Genomic DNA, 14,911 nt, shown 5'->3' with positions numbered 1-14,911 from the left:
CTTTTTACTACCATTGTCTATTCAGTGATAGTTAAAATGCAGAATCCATTATCACTGAAAATGTTAGTGATAGTGAAAAAATGCACTATCACTGAACATTTAGTGATCGTTAAAAACAAATTGCACTATCACTGAACCCTAAGTGACAGTGAAAAACATTTTGCACTACCACTTAATATTTAGTGATAGTGAAAACCTTTATTGATAATTAAAATTTTTCAGTAAAATGATATTGCTTTTGGCTGTAAACAAGCTTTATTGTTATGACATAGTTCTTCTTGAAGAATAAAGTAAGACTATATTAGCTGAAGCAGTGAAAAGAAATATATTCAAAATAAACAATATTCTTGAGAAGATACTTCTAATTATAGTACGTCGCTTCAAAAATATAAAAACATAATTCATTTTTTATTTGACTTTTTTAGTACCAACATTTCAAAGTTATGGTCTGAAAGATTTTGCCTTGTCGATCGATTGACAATCCCAGCAAAGGAAAAAAGTCTTTCCACTGGCGCAGATGAAGGAAGAGGTGTATTATATTTTAAAAACATTTTTTTTTAGTAGGAAAGCGATGCAAAGCTTCAATGCTCCTATCCTCGTCATTCAGTTTTAAAACTACTTCAGTTGCTATAGCTCCGCCATGGCAACATGTATACCGATTTTCATCTAAAAAAGAAAATTATTTACAAAGCTTTTGCAGGTTGGTTTCTTTTAATCAAATACCTGTAGACTCCTCATCGAATTCGAGAAATGATGTATTAGCACTTATGGAAGGCTGTAAATTATTATCTTCCCCTACCGTTTGTCTTTTAAACTCCATCGCATATTCTTTAAATTTTATGTACGCTCATTATTTGACACGTACGAAGTGCAGTCGTTGAGTGCGGTTGTGTGGCTCCCGGCCTCTAGATTCTTCTTGTTATTATTGTACATTTTCGCTTTTGATGGTTTGTGCTGTTGCGCGGTGTGTGGCTAAACATAGCAGCAGTGGATGGGTGTCGGTGGTTTGGTGAACCGTAGCTTCATATCCAAGTTTTCCTGATTTTCCTGATTTAACTTTTATTGTCGGACTCCCGCACGATAGCAGAAATAAAAGCACTCAAATCTAATTTTCCCGAAGTGTGTATTTTGGCTGTTGTGATAAACAAAGCCAGCTGACTCTTTCTGTCACTTTTAAGGCAGTGGTAACGCAGTATACACAGTGCAGTCCTGCGTGTCGATTAAGCAGTTCTGTAGCACTGGCTCTCAAACTATACAGGGTGCACAGTGTGTTTTTTCAAAGTCTTGTATTCTTTCCGCTAAAATGCCCAACATTGGTAGATCACCACCTAACCCCTCCTCTATCCCATCTGCTAAGCGTCCAAAATCTGAAACAAGCCCCGTGACGTCACTAAACGATGTGTTGTACGCAATTAAAGCAATGGAACAGAACTTCCAAGGGAATCTGAGTAACCTTGCAACGAAAGATGACGTGAACGATATCAAGCAACAGTTGGGTTCCGTTTCACAGAAACTGTGTGAGTTAGAGGAGGAGAATAAAGCGCTGAAGGAAGAAATTAAAATACTAAAAGCAGAAAGAGAGGCAGACCGCAAGGAACTACGCAATTTATCCGAAAATATTAGAAGCAAAAACGTGGTAGTAAAAGGGCTGAACTTAGAGACGGCAAACAAAGATAACCTTGGTACCNCAGTTGCTTAATATTTTCGATGACATGGGAGGTCTTATATTAAATGGAAGAACCTCAGGCGATAAGAGTGGCGAGATAACATTTTGCGGTGGTGCCGGTAGCTCTGTCATTGATTACGGTATCTGCTCCTATGATATACTTCCCTTCATACGTGACTTTTGCATTGGTGCCAAAGAATATTCAGACCATATGCCAGTTATTTTGAACTTCCGTTCGCGGACACGAATAAGCAGCGATGTGGTAAAATCTCCTACACCCAAACTGAAATGGAAAGATAGCTACGCTGAAAGGTACGCTCGTCTCATAGCAGATAAGAGTGAATGCGACTATATTTATTCAAGCATACCAATAGAAGATAAAGTTACTATATTAACTGACAAAATTAAAGCATCAGCTTCTAACCAGTCAAGTAAAGCTTACTTCACGCCAAAACATTCGTGGTTTGACAGCCAATGTCATAACCTGCGTAAAAAAATGTTAAAATTACTTACTGTCTTCAGGAGATCCAATAGAGATGAGGATAAGGATAAATATATCACCTGTCGTAAAAGATATAACAATCTTTGTTCGCGGAAAAAGTTGAGTTGGAGCTGTAAGCAAATTGAGCTTTTAAACAGCGTCAAGAACACTAGTGACTGGTGGCGTCTAGCCAACTCGTTGAAGTTTTCAAAGCCGTTTTTTGCTTCTGACCTTCAACTCTGCGATTTTTACGCTCACTTCAAGAAGATGTATTCTCATCCGTGTGATTTTGACATACATTGGGCCTTGCCATCCATCATCGACCCCTTTATCGACTCTCCTTTTGACATGAGCGAGCTTCGCTTAGTGCTTAGAAAAGCCGGAAAAGACAAATCTCCGGGTAGTGATGGTATAAGTTACGAGTTTTATAAATTTGCACCTCTATGTTTTTTAAACGAACTTTTAGCACTTTTTAACTATATATATCTTAAAAAGCAAATCCCCCCCTCGTTCCGCACGTCTGTTACAATTGCTCTTTTCAAGAAAGGTGATCCTTCCTCTGCTTCCAACTACAGAGGCTTATCGCTCCTGGATACGATATACAAAATCTTTACGGGCTTACTTTTAAACAGAATAAATGCCTGGGTTGAATGCAATGAGATTCTTGACGAGTTTCAAGCCGGTTTCCGCAGGAACTACTCTACAGTGGATAATTTGTTCAATCTAACTAGTATTGTACATTTAAACTTTGCTTCTAACTCTAAAACATTTGCCTTTTTCATCACTTCTCCTGTGCTTTCGATGCTATCCCTCGAAATATGCTCTTTTAAAAACTAGCTTCCTATGGCCTCTCGAGTCATCTAATCGAAACGCTACGTCTTATATACGCTAACACTAGCAGCCAAGTGTGTTATAATGGCAAACTTTCAGATGCTTTTCCAGTCAACCAGGGGGTGCGGCAAGGCTGCCTGCTTAGCCCGGTGCTGTTCTCCTTGTACCTCAACGACCTGCACAGCTATCTCCCTGGTGGAGNAGAGACGCTGCAGAAAGCTACTTATTGGGTAAAAGGCTGGAACGATGTTGTCCATAAAGCAAATATGGATGATATAACAGACTTCTCTCCAAAGGCACTAGGCAGTTACATCCCCACCTTGCTGGATAAGCTTGTTGAGAATGAGTTCAGTATGTTTCTAGAATGTGCCCAAAAGTTAACTTCTCGTGACCTGTACCCAAAACTTGGCCCATTATCTCAAACATACTTTAGTGATGAATTTAGCACGTACAAAATAAGCTTGATTTTCCGCGCTAGAGCGGTCTCCTCAACCTCAACGCAAGACCTTTTAAAAACGTTTCTTCGGAAATTTGTCCAGTTTGTAATTTGGGGGAAGTTGAATGTATTTATCACTTCATTGGTATATGTCCCATCTATAAAAACATACGTCTGCTTTGTTTTGGTGAAAAGGTTTTAGATTTGGCTAAAGTCATAAGCATTTTAAATGGTCACAACTACTTAGCTTTGTATAAGTATCTACGAGAAAGCACTCAATACAGGAACTTAATAATTAATGAATTTTATTAAACATGTATCACAGTATTTATGTATTACACAGCGTGACACACAACAATTTCTGTTATTGTCACATCTGTTGCTTATTTATTTAAATGTAACCACGTTGTACTTGTTTTGTAACTAAATATCTTTCATGATATATCTACAAGTTGAATAAATAAATATACTACTACTACTACTACTACTACTACTATTCTTTAAATTTATCCCGAACATCTTCTAGAGTCTAGACTGTATGAATCAGCACTTTCCAGTAAAGTTTTGCAAAATTTTAGTTTGATATCGGGAATGAGAATTGCCGCAATAACTGCATCCCAAGAGTCAGAGTGCAAACTAAAATATTTTCCAAACCTTTGCATTAGCTTTGATTGCATTTGAATATTAGTTTCCGTCAAATATTTCAAGTTTTCGGAAGCTAAACGTCGCATTTTATTTTGATGGACAGTAAAGTTGGAATAAAGTAACCAAAGAAAATATTTTGTTCTCTTTGAAGGAAGTCGATAGCTTCTGCGATAGGTTGCATTACTTTTGCATATTCTTCCAAATACTCAATTTCTTCCTCATTGAAAGTAGAAATCTCTTGCTTTAGTTTGTCTCCCGTGCTTCGTTATTCTCGCGAGTACTTTCCCTACAAGAATGGGGCGATGGGAACTAACACCTCATTTAAGGCTGGTTTGCAGCTCTCAAGAAATCGGTCAAGAAAAAAATTGCCTTTATTTCGTGTGTGTGTGTGTCCAAGGAACTTTGACAACTGATACTTAACCAGCCGTTTGCTAGTTCCTCAAAAAATAATGGAACGGGCATATATTTCTGTTGCAAGCATGGGTTACCTTGTGCTATTTTTCACAAGAAACCTTAGAAAACCGTAGTAGAAAGCGTAGCAAATTTCTTAAGAAGTGCGTACTGCCTCGAAAAAATTTTACACAAGAAAATTTCTTAGCCATTTCTTTTACGTCATTTTATATGGATTTTTTGCTTTTCTTGAGATCTGCATACTGGCCTAAAAAGAGAATGTGTTAGTTTCCATCACCCAATTCTTGTAGGGAAAGTACTCGCTAGAATAACGAAGCAAGGGAGATAAGCAAACGAAAGACTAAAACTACCCCTAACTCATTGCTTCCAGCAACAGCAAATTTTTCTAAACTAGCTGCTTCGGCTGACTGTGTAAGCAAAAATAAACTGCTCTATAAGCTGAAGTAAATGATTTAATTGTTTTTTTTTTTTGCTTTTGCTGATTCATTTGTGTTAGTCGTAGTTAAGCAACTGCGAATGCATTGAAAATAGTCAAGCAATTTCAAACCCTGGTCTAAAATCCTATTAAGTTTTTTTTAAAACAGGGTTTGAAAATGCTGCAATTTTTTATTTAATTTGATTTTGCTGTGCTTTCACTTCGGCGTGTATTTTATTGAAGGCAAAGCAACAGCAATCAAGAAAAAAGTGAATGCTTTGGCTGCCGTTTTGCTATGAAATTATAAAAGCAACCAGACAGTACCCTGCAAAAAATGGGACTAATCCGGGATGACTCCGGGAGCAATCGCAACCCTGCAAAAAATTGGACTAATCCGGGATGACTCCGGGAGCAATCGCAAAGGAGCATGCGACTAATACCACTTTTGATCTCTTTATATGNTTTCAACAAATGCTTACGTATATGTATAAAAAAACAAATATACCAGCAAGCTTTCAGTGTAAAACGATTTCAGGGTGAAGTTGTCAATAAACTTAAACAAAATAATGAAATCATCAAAACAATTCAAGACCTCACATTAAAGCTAAAGGAGCATAAAGTGTGCATTGTGATTTCTTGGATTCGTAGACATTTGAAGAGTAGGGTTGCCGCGACATTTTTTTAGCATAACAAGTGTGCCGCACAGTGCCGCGAAGGTGGACAAAAATACAAAAATCGACTGTCTTGAAACTTAGATGTTTTGATGTCAAGTTACAGCTAAATCTCCACTTTTAAAAAACACAAATAAAAATTTGCGCCAGCTGAGATTCGAACCGGGGTGCTCAGTTTTGTCAGGCGAACAGTCTCTCTGTGTGTCAACGCCGCACATGAAATTTCATTGACTAAGTGCGTACATATCATAAAATCGTTAATAGTACCCGTTAGAGATGAGTTGGGGACTAATTGATCTCCAATTATTTTCAGTTCATTTTTATTTAAAGCAAAATTATGAATGTAAGTAACAGATAATGCTTTGAAACGCCAGAGAACTTGTTTTAAACAATATTTTAGTATATAATAAAATATAATTCATAAAAAAAAAAAGTGTTATTAATTTTAACATGAGTGCACATATCACTGTACATAGAAGCTAATCAATTATTTTATATTTATGACTTTTTTTGAATAGCAATAATGAGATCTTATCCATATAGTATTTAAATAGCCAAAGAATTCTATACATTTCATTTTAAAATTACTTTTAATTTGAACTTCAGTTTAAAAAATGTTAATTAGAAGCCGATTTCTCTCTTTGCGCCAGGAAGAAAACTATATACTTAAGATCCTCTTAGTTGCTTCGTTTTAGTGTGGTATTGAAAAAAAACCAAATTAAATATTTTTTCAAAAGTACCACTATTTTAGGCCTTCATCCATATTTCCTCATGGCTTAAATTAATTTTTTCAACTACGCAAAAACTTTGAAAAACTACGAATTCGCTGAAAATAGTATCTAGCCTATGTCTCGTATGCAAAACTCTTTTACAATGTCAGTGAATTGTGAAAAAAGAATTGTAAATTATAGGCAAATTAGTTGTTATTAAACTGAAAGTTGTTTTCGAGATAACTAACACCACACAACAAAATGACGTTAGCCTTCTTTTTGAATAATTTAAGCTCCATCATATCGAACCCTAACCGCGAAAAAAAACGTAACCGCCAAAAAGCAAATTTTACAGGAGGGACGTTTTTTTGTTTTTTGTTTCTTAACCGTTTGGAAAATATCTTTGAAATTCTAAATGTAGTCTAAGCCTGGTTCAATACAAGCCATAGACTAATTTGTATCTTCATTTTACTTAATTTGTATGCGAAATTAGTGAATTTGGCGCTTACGTTAATTTCGCTGTCACCATGGCAGGCTACTAGGCGAATTTGGCGCTTACGTTAATTGAATTTCCCCCAAAAAACTTTGGAAAAACTTATTTTATTTTCTTTTTTGTACACATTGACATATATAAAAACATAAATAATTATATATTTACAGTCAGTATTTACAGGTCACTACTAACTTCCATGTCGCTTACGTTATTTTTGCGGTAACTCAAAACAGCAGATGTCGCTTACGATAAAATTGAAAGTCGTATATCTCTGTGACTATGACGATTGACGATAAAATTTTTTAACAGTTGACCTGTTATGGGTTTAAGAACAATTCTACATAAAAAACTAATTTCGAAAAATATGTCGCTTACGTTAATAGCGGTTTCGATATTATCGCAACTGGTACGTAACGACCCGGCGATATGCCCGTAAAACAATTGATCTTTTTGTTGTATTGGTATATGTTGGGCATACCATTATCTGAAACATGTCAACTATAATTAAATTATTTTCTTCTTACTTTTAACAGTACAGTTTAAGGAAGTTCCAACGTATGTACAAACCTTAAGAAAATTCTAAAGTATTTTGTTTGAATTGAAAATTCAGTACAAATCAGTACAAATTTTGAAAAATCAGGATATTAGCGTACTGATAGAAGAAATGAATAAAGTCAGTCCAGAGCTGAAAAATTAGTACTGTACTGATAAAATCAATACGTGGCTTACATTAGGGGTATTCACGATCCGGTGCACGCTGTCTAGCATGGTGCATAGATAGCATAAAGAGCATGATTGGCTAATTTTGTTGTTGTTTAAAATGCTAGACGGTATTCACCGGATCGTGAATATGTATCCCTATTGATAAGCTTTGCATTGGTGCAAGCGTCGACACATGTTCATTATATGTACAGGGACGGGCAAAACTGTAATATGGTGTAACACTTTTTACTTCAGCGATCGCTATCTTTCCATGTTTTAACGACATTTATACTTTTGTTTTATATTCTTATTGGTACACCTGTACTTCCTCTCTCATAACAAATTGAAGTCAATCCAACAACAATAATAAAACCAGCAGACAAAAATTTAAATTAAGGCATATGGGCATTCCCATGGTGGCGCACGTGACAGTCGTACGATTTCAATGTGATACAAAAAAGGAATACCATTTGTTTTCTTTAACTTTTTTGAACCATTGTATAGCACATAATTAGCTCTATATTTTACCGAAAAATGAAATCAATCGAACTGCTTGGTCCTTAAATATAAGCATTTAAAGAGAGTGTCGTTACGTGACAAAAAATGGAAGTTGATTTTTTCTTTTCTTACAAAATCGCAAAACTCTGCGAATTGTGGATGGCTATTTTCATGAAACTTATTTTAATATGATTTGGAGCAATTCTAGTTGTTTTTAGAGTTTTTTGAATTAATGCAAATTGTTTCAATTCTCTTTTACAACCCCAAGTGTGAAACGTGACGTGACGTGGCGTCACGTGACATAAATTTCCATCGTTATATTTTTGTTAATATTGCTTTTAAATGAATTTTCAACGCAAATAAAACATGTATTTTATGTAGAATATACTTTATATTTTGACTTCAGCGCCAATTCCGGGCCAATTTATTAGAAATCTATGATTTATTATGTTTCAACCACATACCCCAAATTCGAACCAAATCGGACCATAAACACGGTTTTTCGAAATATCTCGACCTTGGCACCACCTAGGAAGACCATTTTATGTAAACATGATTCTACTTACATAGCCAGTATATATTTTAAAAAGCAGACAAATCGGCCCGCAAATACGTTAGATATAAAACTTTTATTTTTTTTGTCGTGGTGGACCTTCTGCTGGAAACACCCATATGTAACAGTTTTGCACTTATATATTTTTAATAACTTTTTGACAATTTTTACGAAAAAAGGAGCTGTTAACACAGTGTTCAGTATCCTTTTGCTTTTTTTAGTTCCTGTATGCGATTTGGCATACTTTATTTGCATCTCTGTAAAAATTCTGGAGGTATATCCTCCCATATATCCTTAGTTTGCTTTCATAGCTCATGTACTCCATTGGACGAACTTGGATACTTAGTAAGCTTTACTTTTAGTTGTTTTCGAAAATTCTCGATGAGATTTATGTCCGCGGATTGTGGAGGTGATTTCAAATTAGCAAATTTTTGCTTTTGTATGCAGTCTTTGCGAACATGTGCAGTGTGTTTTGTGTGATTTTTTAGCAGAAACTCTCATTTTTTCGACTACATCTTGCAAATTTTGTTGGAATATGAACAGATACTGTTCCTTATGCGTAATGCGGACTAACAGACCAAGAACATTTTTACATGAAGTTAACTTTTTACATTAAGAATAACTGTTTAAGATACTCGAAGAATTTTTACAAATTTGAATTGATCTTTATTTGTTTTTAATAAGCGAGTTATTTGAAGTTCTGTTGATTTTCAAATGAATTCAATGTTTACAAATTTAGTTGATAGAGAGGTATACGGTCTTACTGCATGCAAGATATACCACATATATTTCTTATATACAATAAGTAATGAAATTTCATTTTGTGAATTCATGTTTTAATTTTGTGATGCGGCTGTAACTTGAACGTGCATTTACGTGGTGTTTTAATCCACGCCATATCATATTATAGAAACTGATCTGTGATTACATACTGAGATCTGTCTTTTGATGGACCCTATATTTAATGAATATTCACATATATAATTCTAGACTTTAAAAAAATGTACTTTAATTAAAGACAAAAGAAGACTGAAGTTATTGATACAAGAGTTTTTATTTACATAAAAATGTTTAATAAAATGCCAAAATAATCACTCTCGTTNAAAATTCTCGATGAGATTTATGTCCGCGGATTGTGGAGGTGATTTCAAATTAGCAAATTTTTGCTTTTGTATGCAGTCTTTGCGAACATGTGCAGTGTGTTTTGTGTGATTTTTTAGCAGAAACTCTCATTTTTTCGACTACATCTTGCAAATTTTGTTGGAATATGAACAGATACTGTTCCTTATGCGTAATGCGGACTAACAGACCAAGAACATTTTTACATGAAGTTAACTTTTTACATTAAGAATAACTGTTTAAGATACTCGAAGAATTTTTACAAATTTGAATTGATCTTTATTTGTTTTTAATAAGCGAGTTATTTGAAGTTCTGTTGATTTTCAAATGAATTCAATGTTTACAAATTTAGTTGATAGAGAGGTATACGGTCTTACTGCATGCAAGATATACCACATATATTTCTTATATACAATAAGTAATGAAATTTCATTTTGTGAATTCATGTTTTAATTTTGTGATGCGGCTGTAACTTGAACGTGCATTTACGTGGTGTTTTAATCCACGCCATATCATATTATAGAAACTGATCTGTGATTACATACTGAGATCTGTCTTTTGATGGACCCTATATTTAATGAATATTCACATATATAATTCTAGACTTTAAAAAAATGTACTTTAATTAAAGACAAAAGAAGACTGAAGTTATTGATACAAGAGTTTTTATTTACATAAAAATGTTTAATAAAATGCCAAAATAATCACTCTCGTTCCCTTCCCTTTCGCTTCGAAAAAATTACGCGCGAAAGGATGTAGTAAAATTTTATTTTGACAGACAAGAACAAAAACGTAAAATCATGAGATCATGAGATCATTACAACGTAAGCCAACAAAACAAAACAACTTATCACAACTAAAGCACAGAGAATTTTTCACAATGCACGCACCTTTTTTATCCTTTATAAAAATACAGTTTATACTAAATACATCAAAACACATAAATATAAAATTTCTAAACTTTGTGCTAAACTCGGGAAAATTCAATAAATTTACATACAAATTCGAAACTTTCTAATGAGACTCATAAAAATTTTAAAAAGGAAGTTTTGCAGCCCATTAAATTTTAGCTGATTTTTGGTATTGGTTTTACTGAGAGTTTCTTCCATACCAACTATGTTCGACAATTCTTTTTATATGGAAGACACTGTCAGCAAAAAAATAAATAAAAAATTTTAAAAATCAACGAAATTTTCTGGCAACTTCAGACTTGCACGTTATTAATTGGCTCAAAAGCTACATTTTCAAAATTTTTCTAAAGGATCTGATTGGATGTTGTGATCTGATGAAAGAGCCTCCGAGCAAATAATTAGGTACGGCACTGTTAAGTACTCTAGGTTTCATGAAAGAAAAAAATTACAAAAAAAGTAGAAGATAACATTAAAATATCGAATCATATTTTTCGTTGCTGTGAAATTGCTTCAAAACTTCTGTCTTTTCCTTAGTATAATTGTAAAACTCTGTGCACGACATTTTAAACGTATTTAGGTACATACATATATTAGTCATCAACTATTGCTTGTGCAAAGTTCAACTATCTGGAGATGTAACTACATATTTCANGTCATCAACTATTGCTTGTGAAAAGTTCAACTATCTGGAGATGTAACTACATATTTCAAAAATGAAATCGGTGCACTAAGAGAAAGAAGTTTAGAATCAGCGTTCGGACTACTGAAACTCGACTCGGGAGTAAATGACTCGAAAAATTGGAGTAAAAATGAAATTTTCGGAGCAGATTAACATTCTAAATAGTATAAGAAAAAATTAGTTTCGTTCCTAAACTGTTCTGAATAAAACCTGTTAAACCGTCAAAAACGAAAATAGCGTTTCGCTTTTATTCACAATTAAGTGACAAAAGGTGACAATTTCCCCTATATGATAGTTACTAACTTCAAATCGATATATCTCGATTCCTAGACGTGACCCAGCGAAACACCGGGACACGTATAACTTCCTTTTTACCGATATAACTTTCCCGGTAGTTTGAACCCTTCCCGATCACTGACCCCTACCATTTGTCTCACAGTGTAATGTTTAAAAAAAAAAAACCTAATTATCGGACGGCGTATAAATTTCTGACCTTTTATTAATAAGAGTTCTTGCGAACATTAAGCTTTCAACTAATTCGACATTAATCCTGTTCCTGTATTTATTTTTAATGGTAAAATAGCTATTGTCAGCTTATACTCTGCCAAATTACTAAACATACACACATACACAAAACATGGTCCTTAATCAATGCCTTGCTTTGAAAAATAAAAAAGTGATTCCGCAAAAAAAGGGTTAAAGAGTAAAAGAGATAACTTCTGTCACACCTTTCTATACAAAATCTTGATGCCACAAAAGTGATTGGACAAAAATTTTAAAGTTAATTATTTTGTAATATATTCCTAATGTGAAAATAAAAAAAATCTGAGCATATTTCGGGCCAAGTGGAGTAGGGAGTAAATTTTAAATTTAAGAAAGAAATCGGAGTAAATCTACCCGATCGGAGCAAAGTCCGGACGCTGTTTACAATTAAGAAAGCGTGCTAAATTTAAAAAAATGCGCATATGAAAGAGCACCAACCCAACTCGTAATTCATTTATGTATAACAAATTTAGTATAGAACTATTCAATTCAAATACGCCCATATTAAAATGAAGTGCTTTGCACTTACCGATTGCTTTTTCATAATTAAGTTAAAAAAATATTTAAATTCCATGCTGCCTGTAATGGGATATGACCCTGACCCTCTGGAAGTTAGCAAATTGTGGCAAGCATCTTCACGCACAGACATGTATGTAAATGTGTATTCAAATGTTGAGTTTGAATCAACACCACGCGTGCGTGGTATGAAAATATTATTTTAAAATGCGAACATTTTAAAACGATAGTCAAATAAAAAATATTCATGTTTACTGTACGTTATTTCCCTCAGTGAATTCATAAAATTCTCCGAATATTACAACGCGTTTTTTCTCTTAGTGTAGTGATTTTTTTGTAGAATCAAAACGAAAACCGGGACACTTAAACGAAACCCGGGATATTTTAAGGTTGGACCGGGACACCGGGACAAATAGTCTAAAACCGCGACATGTCCGGGAAAACCGGGACGTCTGGCAGCCCTACCCAATCGCAAGTTATGCAACATTGTGTATGCATTTACTACTTTTCCAGTAAATCCAGGATCATACAAAAGAGTCCTTTGCTGAGATAAGCATTGCCAAGTTCCTTTGAGAACGCCAAAAAGTCTCTCGACTGGGTTTCGAGTTTTGCATAATGCCTCATTGTAGCGGAATTTAGGACTCCCTTCTGGTTGGTTTGGTAGAGGAGTCATCAACCACGGGTCCAAAGGATATCCTGAGTCACCTGCAAATATATATTCGAAATTTTCAATTAAATTGATTTTAATAAACTAGTTTCAGTGGATTTAAAAAGTTACCAATCAAAAACATGTTATGGTTTCCATCTTCAAAACTTCGCTGCATAACTCTCCGGACTGCAGAGGAGCTCCAAATAAATGAATCGTGTCGCGCTCCTGGGTATTTAGCATTGACAGCCAAAATCTTTAGATTTGGATCACATATCTATATTTGTATAAAATAAAATTAATTCTCAGTAGTTTAACCCGTGAGAAAATTTTACTCTTACCATTTGCACATTGATAGAATGGTATCCATGGTGGTTAGACATACGCTTCTTCATGATGTTTTGGGCTCATGATTGACACATGAGTGCAATCGATAGCCCCAATAGTACCTCCTACAAATGGTGCGGATGCTGAGGCGAAAATTTCTTTTGCAGCTTGCCGCTCTATTTGGGTCATTGGAAACCTAACCTTTGCCAAAAACATGGTGCGGTTTATTGCATCCGTTACGCGATGTATACAGCGACTTACGGACGACTGGCTCATGGATATCCCCCATTGCTCTCCGACTGGACGTTGATAACAGCCAGTTGCTAAGAATCGCAAGGCAGTTAGAACCTTTAAAATTTACAAAAGCATTTAAAATTGAAAAATACTTGCAACTTACATTATTTACCTGTTTCTCTGTCGTTATCGCAGTTATTCTTCGACCCCTTAATTGGCTATCAAGCTGGGAAACAATATCTTAAACCAAGTTTGGGGTTAATTGGTAAAGGTTACGAAACTCAGTTGCAGTCAAGTGGAAAGGGTTGTCCACTTCTCGAAGAAAACGTCTATCTACTGATGAAGGGCTTATTATCTCCTCATCTTGGGATAAAACGTATGCCAAATACTCAAATGCCATTTTTAACAAAAAGTTTTTCTTTTATATATTACTTAAGTAAATTCGCGATCTATATTATTTTATTTTAACTCAAATGAAATATCAAATTTTCTTTTGTCGATGCCGCTAACAACTTCAAAATATTCGTCGTTTACTTAACGAGTAATCGAGTAGTTAACGACAACAGCTGATCAAGCGATAGCGAATATCGTTAAAATATGTTTAGCGAATTGTCAAATCGTTAAAATCGTCGTTAAGTTTTCTTAACGATTCGATAATCGTTAAAATAGAATGGCGAATCCCACTACAGGTCTCGCTCTTATTACTTCACCTGTAGTGCGATTCCCATTTTTCTTAACGACAATATTCGTATCGGTAGCTAACGATTCCGACAAGCTTCGTTAACTGCAATTCTCAAGCACACTTTTTGCGAATATTGTCGGTAGCTTTGACTGTTTTCTAACGAAATTTGTCGGTAGCCTCGCTACCATTATTTTGTCGTTGAAAATCCTAACGATAAAATTGTTTTAAGTTTTTATTGAGAAAAATTAGGCCAAAGTCATCAGTAAGCAAACTATTATAATAAAAACTAACTAATAAATAAACATTTATGACATATAGATGTGCTTTTTATTATTATTCTTTTTATTTATTACACTGTGCAAGTTGTAAACTTAGGCAAAGGTTTTGATAGTTGATCTCACTTAATTGGAGCATTCTAAATTCAATTGTTCCCCCCGTTTTGCCAGATTGGCTCCAGTGTTCGAGATAACGATACTTGAACATTTGCTTCAATTTTAACTTGTTTGTAAATAACTCAGTTTTTGTGTCGATTTTATAAAATTTTCAACATGACTGATTTTTATAGCGAAGGTTATATTAAAAAATAGTTACGTGAAAAAGTTTAGTAAAATGACTTTAACCGACTTTGTCGGAGTTATTTAAAAAAAAACTTAAAAATTTAAGCAACTTTTCAAGTATCGTTACGTCGAAAACTAGAGCCACAGCTGAATTTTTAGACGTGGAAAGCATAACGTCAAAATGA

The 14,911-nt window shown here is 34.4% G+C and overlaps 1 pseudogene; it reads right to left on the bottom strand.

The window, feature by feature from the left end:
• Positions 1 to 2,109: 2,109 nt before the first annotated feature.
• LOC108370676 (putative nuclease HARBI1) lies at positions 2,110 to 13,569 on the bottom strand (annotated as a pseudogene).
• Between the last annotated feature and the right edge of the window lie 1,342 nt (positions 13,570 to 14,911).

The sequence above is a fragment of the Rhagoletis zephyria genome, unplaced genomic scaffold, assembly GCF_001687245.7.
Source record: "Rhagoletis zephyria isolate East Lansing unplaced genomic scaffold, Rhagoletis_zephyria_1.1 Rzeph_scaffold_00063, whole genome shotgun sequence".
NCBI classification, from domain to species: Eukaryota; Metazoa; Arthropoda; class Insecta; order Diptera; family Tephritidae; genus Rhagoletis; species Rhagoletis zephyria.
Note: the sequence above shows the minus strand (reverse complement) of the source record. Positions and strands in the feature narration are given on the sequence as shown.